Below are 13,336 nucleotides of genomic sequence, written 5' to 3' on the forward strand. Positions count from 1 at the left end.
AGAGAGGGGAGAAAGCTGCAGAATGAAATATTTGAAGTTAACAGAGGCTGGTTCATGAGGTTGAAGGAAAGAAGCCTTCTCCATAGCATAAAAGTGCAAGGTGAAACAGCAAGTGCTATATAGAAGCAAGTTATTCAGAAGTTCTAACTAAGATAACTGATGAAAGGGGCTACACTAAACAACAGCTTTTTAATATAGATGAAACAGCCTAATGTGGGAAAAAGATGCCAACTGGGACTTTCATAACTAAAGACTTCTTCACTGAGAAGAAGTAAGTGCCAGGCTCAAAGTTTCTAAGAACAGGCTGACTCTCTTGCTAGGGGTTATTGCAACTGATGACTTGGAGGTGAAGCTAATGCTTATTTGCCATTCTGAAAATCCTAGAACCCTTAAGAATTATGCTAAATCTACTCAGCCTGTGCTCCACAAACGGAACCACAAAGCCTGGACGACTGTATATCTGTTTAGAACATGGCCTACTGAATATTTTAAGCTTGTTGTTGAGATGTGCTGCTCAGAAAAAAAAGTATTCCTTTCAAAATATTACTGCTCATTGACAATGCACCTGGTCACCCAAGAGCTCCAATGGAAGCATGCAATGAGATGAATGTTGTCATCATGCCTACTAACATACAACATCTATTCTGCAGCCCATGGGTCAAGGAGTGATTTCAACTTTCAAGTCTCATTATTAAAGAAATACAATTTGTAAAGCTATGGCTGCCACAGATAGTGATTAACCTGATGAATCTGGGCAAAGTAAATTGAAAACCTTCTGGAAATGATTCACCATTCTAGATGCTATTAAGAACATTCATGATTCGTGGGAGGAGGGGAAATGTCAATATTAACAGGAATTTGGAAGTTGATTACAACCCTCGTGGATAGTTTCAAGGACTTCAAGACTTCAGAGGAGAGTTCAACTGCAGATGTGGTAGAAACAGCAAGGGAACTAGAATTAGAAGTAGAACCTGAAAAAGTGGCTGAATTGCTACAATTGCATAATAACACCTTAACAGATGAGCAAAGAAAGTGGTTTCTTTTTTTTTTTACATGGGCAGGCACCGGAAATCGAACCCGGGTCCTTAGGCATGGCAGGCAAGCATTCTTACCTGCTGAGCCACCGTGGCCCACCTGAAAGTGGTTTCTTGAGGTAGGAATCTACTCCTGATGAAGATGCTGTGGACTCGTTGAAATGACCACAAAGGATTTAGAATAATACACAAACTTAGTTGGTAAAGCAGCGGCAGAGTTTGAGAAGATTGACTGCAATTTTAAAAGAACCTCTACTGTCGGTAAAATGCTATCAAAGAGCATTAAATACTACAGAGAAAAATTTTGTCAAAGAAAGAGTCAATTGGTAAAGCAAACTTCATTGTTGTTTTGTTTTAAGAAATTGCTACAGCCACACCAAACCTGAGCAACTACCACCCTGACCAGTCAGCAGCCGTAAACGTCCAGGCAAGACCTTCCACCAACAAAAAGATTATGATTTATTGAAGGCTCAGGTGATCGTTAGCATTTCTTAACAAAAATTATTTGTAATTAAGGTATGCACATTGTTGTAAAGACAGTGCTATTGCACACTTAAGAGAACACAATATAGGGTAAACATAACTTTTATACTGAGAAATAAAAAACTTTGTGCGGCTCACTTTATTGCCTTATTTGCTTTTTTGTGGTGGTCTGGAATTGAACCCCAGAATCTCCTAGATATGCTTGTACTGCCATATCCCATCTTTTAAGGATGGGAATTAAAAGAGATGATTTGAAAAACAAGGCTTAAATATATGATTTTTTAATTATAGAATTTCTATACAAATAAAAAGCATTAGTAGTATCAGTAGCATTATCTTATGTACTATATCAGTTGGGGTTATGAGTTGTGAACAAAAGAACCCATTCTAAACAGAAAGAGAATTTAATAAAGGACATCAGGCAGCTCATAGACATCTGATGAATCAAGCTTAAAGGCCCCATAACTAGGAATAAATAGAATAAGACTGTTCAGAGGACACCAGAGTCCAAGGCTTAAGCACAGGCATTGCAGGTAGCCTTTCCAATGCTGGGCAACTGAAGCTACTAGGCCTTGTGCCATTGTTCCCTCTGAAAGTCAGGTGTCTCCTCACCATGCTCCACCACACTCACCATCAGAACTGAATTCCCATTGCACTGCCTTCTTCACGTCATCCTCTTCCCATCAGAGACCTTGTGCATTTGCATGTGGCTGGCAGAACTGCAGTCACGTGCCGATACCCCAGCTGCAAAGGAGTCTGGAAAAGTATGTTTATGGCTATGATCTTAAGCAGATGGGAATTCATAATGTAAGGAACCAAACATAGGGAGAAAAGTCCCCAAAGACCTTATTGGGTGGTAGTATGAAATTTTATAGCTTATTTTTGCATCAAATATTCTATCCATGTATAGATGATACCAAAAGAATTATATTCAGAACAGAATACACAAATCCTCAGCTATCACTGTTTTTGCATTCAGCCACTTCCATTTTTCTTTTTCTCACTGACAACAATTAGACCAATCTTACAATCAAAATTTTGCCTTTTTGTCTTTTTACCCTTTGTTTATTCAATAGGCAATTCTAGATTTTTTCAACATAAATCAACTTAGATATTTTTCAGAAACTTATATTCAAGTGCTCACTGATTGGCAGTACTCACTGATCTAGAACCTGAGATAGAGTTCCATCTTATAGCCAAATTTCAGAGATTTTTTTTCCAGAAAATCACTATGGAGAAATTCTACAGAAGTGTCATGTTTGTTCAATATTTGATTTATTGGTCTATAACAAGTAGAAATTTTTCCTTCTCTTTTCCCAAACTGGGTTCTTCTAAATCTTCCTTAAATCCTGGGCCTCTCAACCACCAATATAGGTGTGACATACAGATTAGGAATTTTGAAAGTTTGTTATTTGTTCTATGATGAAATATAATACACTTACTTCTCACTAAGGAGTTTTCTTACATAGTTTATACTGATAACAGGTCAATAATTATATCTGTTTTGTCAAGCCTATAAAATACTGAGGAAAAATAGTGAGATAAATAATTTTAAATCAAGTTAAAAATACTTGTGTAGCACGTCTCAACTGGATTATTCTTGCCCCTATTAGGTGATAGTATGAGTTTTATAGCTCATTTTTGCATCAGATATTATTTTCTGACTTTTACACTGGTAGTGCCCACTACCTTTTTGTATACATAACATAAGCATTATAGAAAAATTAGGACTTTTTGAACCTGAGTTGGGGGAAGTGAAGAAAAGGAAGGAAGAGGGAGAATTTTCTGAGAGACTAAGGCTCAAAAAGCATGTGCACCTTGCTGGGACAAGTGCAATGTATAGTAACTTCATATCCACAATTTAACTTTTATTCCCATTTTAAAATTGCAAAAAATGGAAGCTTAAAATTTAAAATTTGAAGATTCACATCTAAGGCAGGCCGCAATGGCTCAGCAGACCAAGTTCTCGCCTGCCATGCTGGAGACCTGAGTTCGCTTCCCAGTGCCTGCCCATGTGAAAAAAAAAAAAAAGATTCACATCTATAAATTATTTTACACTTTTACATGATATCATAAATATTAAAAAATGAAAATACTAACACTATATTTCTTTCTAAATATGATTTTATCTCTTTCTTTTCTAGTAGAATCCATAACATTGCATTCTCCATTTTTCACAACAATTTATTTTGCCAATCAAATGGCCACAGTTGACTTGTTATTTGATGCTTGTCTAAAAGAGAAATGAATGCAATGTCTCGGCCATCTAACATGCCCTGTTATACAGAATTTTCTAACTTGGCCATTGTGGCAGCTGGTGGAAGAAAAGTTTTAGGACAAAAAATAAAGAGTTTTAGCAATTTGAGCAGAAAAAAAGTAGAAACAACACAAAGTTATGAATGAAATTTTGGCTTTAAGGTTAGTCTAATATATTATCAAGAAGAAAAAGGTGGACAGGGCATAATTTGACAATAAAATTGACAATAGAAAGATATAAGGCTGTACTAGTCCCAACACATAGATAATAACTAAGGAAGTAGAAGAGAGGAAGGAAATATAGGGGTGGGGTGGGCAAAGGATGATGGAATTAGCACTAGGAGATTCAATTTACATTTATGAAACCTTTGTTAAACATTACTGACTCTGATTTGCTTCTATACTTAACAATGTGAGGTTGGTATTATTTCTAATTTACAGAAATAAAAAGTACAGTATCAGGATTTGTACCCAGGTATTTTGATGCCAAGATGTGTTCTATGATACTCGACTTGCTTTGACTCTAACACTTTGCAAAATGATCCCTCACAAAGCCTTTTTGAGAATTTTCTATCAGCTGGGATGTAGTTTAGCAAAAACTTGTCAACAAGTCAATTAGACCAATATTTTAGGTATGAAAGAAGAATAGTAGCGGCAGGCAAGTACGACAGCACTAGCTCAGTCTCCATAAATCTTTCTTTTAACTCTGATACATTCTATAATCAGACCCAATGACATGAGACAATAACCACAGAAAATTGAGTGCTGCTGCTTATTAAATCAGAACCGCCCCTTAAACTAATGCCTTTAGCTTAAATAGGAATTTCATGAATTGGATTATAACTAAATTGGTACACTATAGGTAATTTCTAATATGTTTCCTGGGCCAAATGGATGTTTTTTTCCCTTTGCCCCCCCAAACCCCACAAAAAAATTATGTATGAAAAAATTGAATTTATTTTATTGTTATTAACATGTTAAGAGAAAACTGGATGCTACTTCATTGTGGGGGCCATAGGGTACACACAGAAAGAATGTAATGCATTTTAAAGTGTCAGAATATAGAGCTGTAACTTGGTTCAACATGGTTATCTTGACTGATTACACAAGCTTCTCCACCATTCCAAAATCCAATTGAACTAAAAATTAAAATTTTTAGTTAGAAACCAGGACAGACTATACTTGATACAACAAATTTCTGTAAAATTTCTGAAAGAATGTTGGAATCAGTGAAAGAGTGATTAAAACACACATGTGCGAGCATGCTCACACACACACACACACAACCCAAAACAGGTAGAGAGGATGACCACAAATACAAGCCATGGATTCCAAGAGCCCCCGAGGAAAAATCAACTTTGGAATCCACAGGAAGTCATCCAATAGCACAGGCTGTCCAAAGACAAAAAATAAAGACAATTAATTAGAAGACTGCAGAAATGCTGGTTCAGTTATGCCTAGCCATTCCACATCATTCCCTATAGCACTCATACCCCTAGACTGAAAACTGGAGGCCACTTACCAAAGGAGAATTAGCTCTGTGTTGAGAAGGGACATGATTTTTACATGGGTGCTAGAGACAGATAAAGAGAAGTAAAGCCCAAAGTAACTTTAGACCTCTACAATGGAGAGTGAAAAAAAAGAAAAAATATCTTCTCCTAAAAGTAAAACAAATACAAACATGAAATAAATCCACTTACAGAACAAAATCAAACTAATGGAACACACACACCTGCTCCCCTCTCCCCAAGTTTCAATTCAACAACCTGAGAACAGGACTCACACTTTATCACATTCCCAAAACACAAACCACTCCACAAAGCATTAGTGATAAATTTCACCTTCTATTAATTATTGCATGGGGAGATTAGGAAGACATATTTTACATACCACATAGGGATAACTTAATAAAAAAACCACACATTATAATTAATTGTTCTCCCCAAAGAACCCCCCCTTCATTTTCCTCCCAATTTTCTGGCTTCAAGAATATAAAAATTTCCTTTTTCTTTATTATATTTGTGCCTCCAGAGTTCTTGCTAACTCCAGTATGTTCTTCTTACTCCCTGCTTAAATAATTGCAGTAGTTTGGTTTTTTCTTTGTATGTAAATAAAAAAGTGTACAAAGCGTTCCCAAATTTGCATTATCCCCACAACTAATTATATCTCTTTACCTAAAAAACCTCTTATAATATTTATTATCCTACGTATCTTTTAATTTAACCATTTCCCTCCAGATCACTACTAAGCATCATTCTTATACCTGTTGTACAAGTCTTTCCAAATTATTCATTTCCCTATAAAATAAGTCCATATTTGTCTTTCTGATATCTGTCTCTCCTCTACAATATTTCACATTGCCACATCAGCTAATATATTAATATGTTTAACCACTCATCTTATATTTTATGACCCTTTTTTAATAGAGAAGTTGTGGGTTTATAGAGCAATCTATAAGACTTGTACAAAAAGAAATGCAATACAAATTGGGTGCACCATAAAACAAGAACAAAGTGAGTCTTTTTGGTTTATATGATTAGTCTCAGCAAATCTTCTCTCTCTATGGTCCAGTTGACATGAACTCAATCGTAAAACACTTGTCATGCGATTGTACATTAAGAAAAAAAGACATTAGAGGAACCTTCCAGAGTTCCACAAAACGTAGCTTGCATGGCCCCCATTGTGATAAGAAGATTGACAATTACGATGTGTCTTAATCTAATTAGAACTTTTCAAATAGTTGGAAAGAATTTCTCTGAGAAATCAAATGGCATATTCAATGGCTTGAAATTTCTAGGCCAACCTTTGCAATTACGCTATTTTGATAGAATGTGCAACTTAATTTATTTGTCTTGGCTAATTAAATTTTACCTGTGATAATAAGTGTCATCATTGCTTGTCTATAAATTAAAAATATTAATTATATAAAAATAGCCAGAATTGTCATGCTTGGAAATCAATTATACAGCCATGCTTATAAGAACTTGGGCCAAAATTATTTTGAACCGACAAGTGCTGACTATTCTGCCAGAATGGCAATTAATGTTATCTGTCCAAACTCAGAGCAGTTACCTACTCACTTTTTTATCCCCCAGCTGAGCACCCAATGCATTAGTTGTAGTCTTCATATTACTATACCCCATATAAGATATAGAACATCTGAAATATATACATGGTAAGTAAAAAATTCTGAAAATGGAAAAAGTAAATTTAAATTTGATATCAAAACTGAGAGGAAAAAATAGAGCAAAAATGGAAAGGTCATAAAGATACATGCATGACTTACAAATTTAATTCTAAGTTTCCTAGATTAGAATGAAAAAGAGACCCTCTAAAAGTCTCTAGCAGGCACTACTGGTTCCTACTCAAGACCTTTTCCTCTCTGCTTCCTTATTAAGATAACCCTGTGTTGGTCAGGTCACTACCCAAATTGGAGGTAAATCTGGGTAATCTAAGGCAACCTTGGTAACCTCATTTTCCCTTCTGGTAGTTGGGCTAGAGTAAGCACTTTACTTGGTTCTGACCATGAGTTGGTAGGAAGGACTTGGGAGGAGGTGTTTCTTTGAACTTAAGAAATGCATTGAGAAAGTTTGATTGTTTTCTCTTCTGGGTATTACTGTGTGAGGTACTGGAGCTCCTAAAGCGATCATACAGCCATGACTGAGGCTAGCCTGAGGACAAGGTTGACACTGAAGATGGCAGAGCAGAAAAAGAAAGGGATCCCTATTATGCCACGAATGTCATTGAGCTGCTGAATTTATCAAGCACTTATCCAAACGACCCCCTGCCATCTTGTTCCTTGAAATTGCACATTTACTATTGTGCTCATATAGTGTTGCAGACAACCATCTCTAGTAATTAGAGATCAGTTCTTTGGGGGAAGCAATTGTTCTCTAGTAATTAACTGAATTTTTTCTTGAAAACATTCACAGCTGGCACTTCATGGAGGAGACAATGAACTTTTTGATGGACAAAATCCTCAAATAATATTCCTATAACATATTGGAGGAACAGGTTTTTTAAGCCTTTTATGAAGACAAAAGCAACTCAATGAAGCCAGTGTATCAGGGGTATTCAGTATAGATCTTCCCTACAGTTTTCTTCTGCTCTAATTTTATTTCAAAATAAATTCTAACCTATCTATAGGAGATTTTCCAAGAGTGCATCAAAGGTTAAAATGTCAGTAGATGTTCTGCCAAAAAATGAGGAGGATGAGGTGGGGAAAAGGAAGAAGGAGGAAGGAGAAAGTAGAATAATCAGATAAGTTGGGAAATGTTGGAATCATAATATCACACAATTTCTCAGAGCTTCTTAGTATGCTAATATGCATAAAGATTTCAAGAGAAGCACATAGTATGGAGCATATCCTACTTTAAACTGCTTGCAGAGCCTTTGATTCTTGGAGCATTCTCAGGGAATATTTTCTATATTCCCTTCATATAGAATATAGAGATATTGAGGGGTTTCAATACAAAGCACACAGTAAGAAACTTTGAGTAATTAATAGACTGCATATCTCCAACATCATCATATATTTGCTCTAAACTGGGTTTTTGATAAATATTGCACATTCAGCACTACTGGAATCCAGATTCCCATATACCCCCTTATGTTCTGCTTGAGGGCAGCCGCTTATCACTTCAATACTATTTGGACCAATGATTAAGTTGATAGTCATTTTATAGACAAGAAGGAGTCTGGAGAAACTCTACTGGACAGATGGACATCCCACTAGCATGTGCCTACAGTCTTAGAAGATTGGTAGTAAAATAAATTAATCAGCATTTGCCACTACTGACCTTATTCCATGTCTTACCTACAGTCATAAAGTTTCCTTCAGATTTGATTGAGGCAAATTGAGGTTCTTTCCTAATTACTTCCCAGGGTAGGAAGAGAAGTAATGCTACTTCTTTACTTAATTTATTGACATTTACTGGGAACTCTTAAAAATGAATGTTATAAGGGGGGCAAGGGGAAGTTCAGTGGTAGAATTCTCGCCTGCCATGCAGGAAACCCGGTTCGATTCCAGGCCCATGCACTTTCCCGCCCTCCCCCCCCAAAAAAAAATGAACAAAGTAAACAAACAAGCAAAACTTCAACAAACGTGCTGTGATAATGGAATATTCACATGGAAAAGGAATGAAATGTAACCCCTCACCATGTAGCATACAAAAAAAAAAAAAAGAACGTCGTAAACTGGTGAACATTTACTGAAAAAATTCCTAACAAACTGTTATAAGGTCATCAAATGGAAAAATTATTTGTTACATGCCAAAAAGGAAGAAAAAAGAATTATAAACTTACTTTTTGGAAACAGTGAGACACATCTGAAAATAAGATAAAAACCTCAAATAGTCAAGCAGATTATTCAATCTAGAATATTGTTTAATTTTGATTGCCTTTGAACCTCTCTGCCTCTCTCTCCCCTGATGTGAACTGATTAAAAATATATATATATCATATATATATATGTTAAAAGTCAAATCAGGGTCGACATTTTAGATTAGAATATTCTATGTTGCAAAAAATGGAAGTGGCTTCTGATAGGTTTCTTGACTGGAAGGAAGGACATGGGACCAAACTTGATTAAGGAAGTTTTATTGTAAGACTATGCACAGATGGGCTGTTGCTTAAGATAGTGACAGCACCGAGCAGGGGAAGGAGTACAGGTTATATAGGATGAACAGGGGAAGGGGTACAGGATGGTTGGCAGGAAGTAGGGAAAGGGAGGCAGTGGGTTTTCTTTGTCTAGCTTGACAGCAGGAAGTCGGCAGGTTTTCATCAGTTGGTTTTGGAAGAAGGGGGCTAAGTTGGGCATTGTCTCAAGCTTGCAGCTGCTGGGGCTGTAACTGCCAGAGGGCAGATGTTCGATAAAGGGAGTTACAGTAGGGCTGCAGCTGCCTGATGGGGACACAAGGACACTCATGCAAGTTCTGTGTGGGCTGGGGCAGGTTTGGTTTTTCCTCCTGAAAGTTATGAGTGGGCAAGCATTCCTGGAATGCTTGCTAAGGGTGGGTTACTTCAAGGGGAAGGGGCTCTGGCTAACAGCTTTAAGCTTCTAGGGATGGCAAAGACTTTTTTTTTTTTGGTATGCTGTATGCTGGGGTCACATTTCATTATTTTTCCATGTGAGTATCCTGTTATTGCAGCATCATTTGTTGAATTTTTGATTGTTTGTTTGTTTGGGGAAGTGCATGGGCCAGGAATCGAACCTGGGTCTCTTGCAATGCAGGCAAGCATTCTACCACTGAACTATCCTTGCACCCAGAAAATGATTTTTATAGAACTAAAGAGAAAGTTAGATTGACTCCTATTGATTGTACAAGGGTTTGTCCCTCTTATATGGGTCGAATTCGGGCTGATGGGCTTTACTTTTTCAAAAAGTAAGGACATAGGTGTTTGATTCCCTATCTGGATCAGTCACCTTGGTAGGGATTTCAAATTCCAAAAGACCAAGAGGAAACATAAGAGGGAGTTCAAAGAGGAAATAAGGCATGGGGTACTTTCTGGCTCTGAGGTGCCTACAAGGCTTTCTCTATATGTTTTATCATATAGCTGAACTGAGACTCGCTAGTTAGAAATAGTTAATTACTCTGAAAATATTAGGAATATTATGATTTACAGAGAGCTGTAATCCCTCGTCAATTTTCTTGAAAGTCTCTTCTGTTTTGAATTCATGCAAAAACAAAACTCTTCCATTTTTTCCTCTATCGTTTCCTACAATATCCTAACCTTACTCACAGATCAGGATTGCTGGGTGCCCTACCAAGTACTTCAGAGCTGGAGGAATCATGGTTCCTGACTTCCAGAGGCTCAGAGGCTCAGAGGCAGGAAAATTGTACCATTTGCCTTCCAGAGATTGATGAGCACTTAACTATTTAAAATCATAATGAGATCAGCGAGTGGAAAGTACCTATCAATAACTATTAATCAATAACAACTGCAACAAAAAGGAGTTGATTATGATAATTTGTGTGAGGTGTTTAAATAATGAGGCTAATACTAAGACAATTGGCCAATTTGATCGTTTGAATCAAGAAACTGCTCAAATTCAGGGATTTTCATGCTTTGTCATATATGTGCACATTTATCAATTGAAATAATATTCAATTTGACAATATGTACTATGTACTATATTAAGACCATGAAGTCTGGGGCTGGAGGTGGGAGAATGATTAGAGAAGATAAAGGAGAAAGATGAATGAATACAAAAGTTTAAGAGAAGTATCTGATGGCTCAAGAAACTTAAAAAACAATGGGAGGGATTAACATGCAAATAGTTAACTACAATAGAAGACAAAGTAAAAGGGACAAAGAAGAAAGTGGTATGGAAACAGACTGAGAAACAGTGAAGGAGGGGCAATTGGAAAAAGTTTATGGGGTATGATTTCATCCAGGCATTGAAGGAAGAGTATGATTTTTTTTTTTTTTTTTTGCATGGGCAGACACTGGCAACGAACCCTGGTCTCTGGCATGGCAGGCAAGAATTCTGCCTGCTGAGCCACCATCGCACCACCCAAGAGTATGTGTTATTACAGGATAAATAGGAAACACCCTTCCATCAACACATTCCTCTGGCTTTAGGCTTTAATTTCATACTCTTCTAAAACTCTGCTTTGCCATCATTCTTGGCAAACATCATACTTGATTCCCTGACTGGGTCTTGAATTTATAGCACATAAGTTCATAAAAGGCTATCAGGAAAGAAGCTCCTTTTAATGCCAACTTTTCTAGGTTATAATGGGATTTGAGGAAAATCCATCTGTCATGGAGGTTATTTGACTTTAAATTTATATCCATTCATAAATAATTAGATCCCAAACTCATTGGACATAGCTCAAAAAATAGAATCCATGTATCAAATGTTATAGTTAAAAGATACACAAGTCATCCTATAGCTCAAATATCTTGGATTTAGAAATAAGAAAACAGAGGCCTAAAGAAGTTAAGGGAATTGCTGGGATTTTTGCAGGAGAAATGACACTAAAAATTGAGTCTACAGTTGCCAAAACCCTTTTCACTCCACCGCACACACCTTCCTTGAATATGCCTGGATTTGCCACTGGTTAAAGAATTCTGAATCACTGAGCCACCTGGTTCCATGGGAGGACTTTGTTTGGGTGCTTTTACTCGCAAACCATATGTAGAAATTATTGTTAATGTGATAAAGCAAGAGCTCATGTCTTTCTCTGAAAACTTCCCACATAAATCCAAAAAAATGAATTTTACAGTACCCCTGTTGTCTGCCTGCAACCACAATTTATGTATATTTTCCTGTCAAAAGGAATGTGCTTTATGCACAAATTAGCATCTCTCTTGTTCGTTCTGAATCTGTGTAATCAGTATAATGACGAGAGAAATGACTCATAATTTTTTGCCTTCTGTTTTTTTCAATTTGATAAATTAAAAAGAAATGCCAAATTGCAGCTAGGAAGATGCAGCTGAGATGTATGTTTAACTGCTGTGGTCTGGTACAATATTTATTGGAAGAAAAGCCACATCTGCTTCTTCTGTAAGCTTGTTTGAGGGATAATTACTCTCGTGGGAGAAACACCAGCCCAGGAATTCATATGATTTATGAACCAATGCAAATTTAACAAAAGAAATACAATCAACATGTCCTTGAAAAGAAATGCTTTTTAGTTTCTTCAGTCTGCATTATAGTCTTTGAAGAAAGAGTAAGCCAGATGATCCTAATTTTAAATTATTTAACCTATTTTTTGCTTAATTAACATGCTTAAATATTAACAGTAGTTCAAGGGTTTTCCAGAGAAATATATATTGCAGTATTATATCATCTGACTTATGTTTAGGATTTATGATTCTTAATTAATTTTAGAACTCAATAAAAAAATTTATGCCTTGATATGTTAACTTATATACAGCACTAATGTGGAGAAAATTCATGGACAAGATGACTATACAGCTGCGGGTAGTATTATAACAGTTTCCATAAATGTCATATGATCATTTTTATTACTGGACATGCACTCTTCTGTCTAGTGACAGAAAATAGATAAGCGTCTGGCAGGAAGTATAAGAAGAGATCAGAAAAATACATTAACTTAATAGAGAGGTTTGAAAACACAAAAACAAAAAAAGCCAGGATGCAAAACAGATATGAACATTTCTGATTAATAATTACACCTTAATGCTCTGATATGCCATGATTGATTCAAAATTTTACATGTTCAAATGTAACTATGACTAGCCCTTGGAATGTACTAATTATGTGAAACAATTGTTAGAATTGATTTACTGGAATCTTAGGCTTCATTACCGAGAGTATAATAGATCAAAGGAGGTCAGTAACAAAAAGAATGGAAAAGAAAGAAAGAAAGAATGTGGCTCAGTGGCAGAATTCTCACTGCCATACTGGAGACCCGGGTTCGATTCCCGGAGCCTACCCATGCCAAAAAAAAAGAAATGAGATGAGGTCAGAGTTTCAAAGAATATCACAAAAGACAAGCTCTTCTTCATAGCATCAATGTATCTAAAACTATAGGTGTAAATTGTTGGGGAATGTGATATTCATACAGTCTTAAAGTATTGCCCCAAATACT

At 36.3% G+C, this 13,336-nt stretch overlaps 1 non-coding gene across 1 annotated transcript; it reads right to left on the minus strand.

Moving 5' to 3' along the window:
* Window positions 1-9,964: 9,964 nt before the first annotated feature.
* TRNAC-GCA (transfer RNA cysteine (anticodon GCA)) lies at window positions 9,965-10,035 on the minus strand. The gene has a single exon. It is a non-coding gene; the product is annotated as a tRNA-Cys (tRNA).
* Window positions 10,036-13,336: the final 3,301 nt, after the last annotated feature.

The sequence above is a fragment of the Tamandua tetradactyla genome, chromosome 5 (genome assembly GCF_023851605.1).
Source record: "Tamandua tetradactyla isolate mTamTet1 chromosome 5, mTamTet1.pri, whole genome shotgun sequence".
Lineage (NCBI taxonomy): Eukaryota > Metazoa > Chordata > Mammalia > Pilosa > Myrmecophagidae > Tamandua > Tamandua tetradactyla.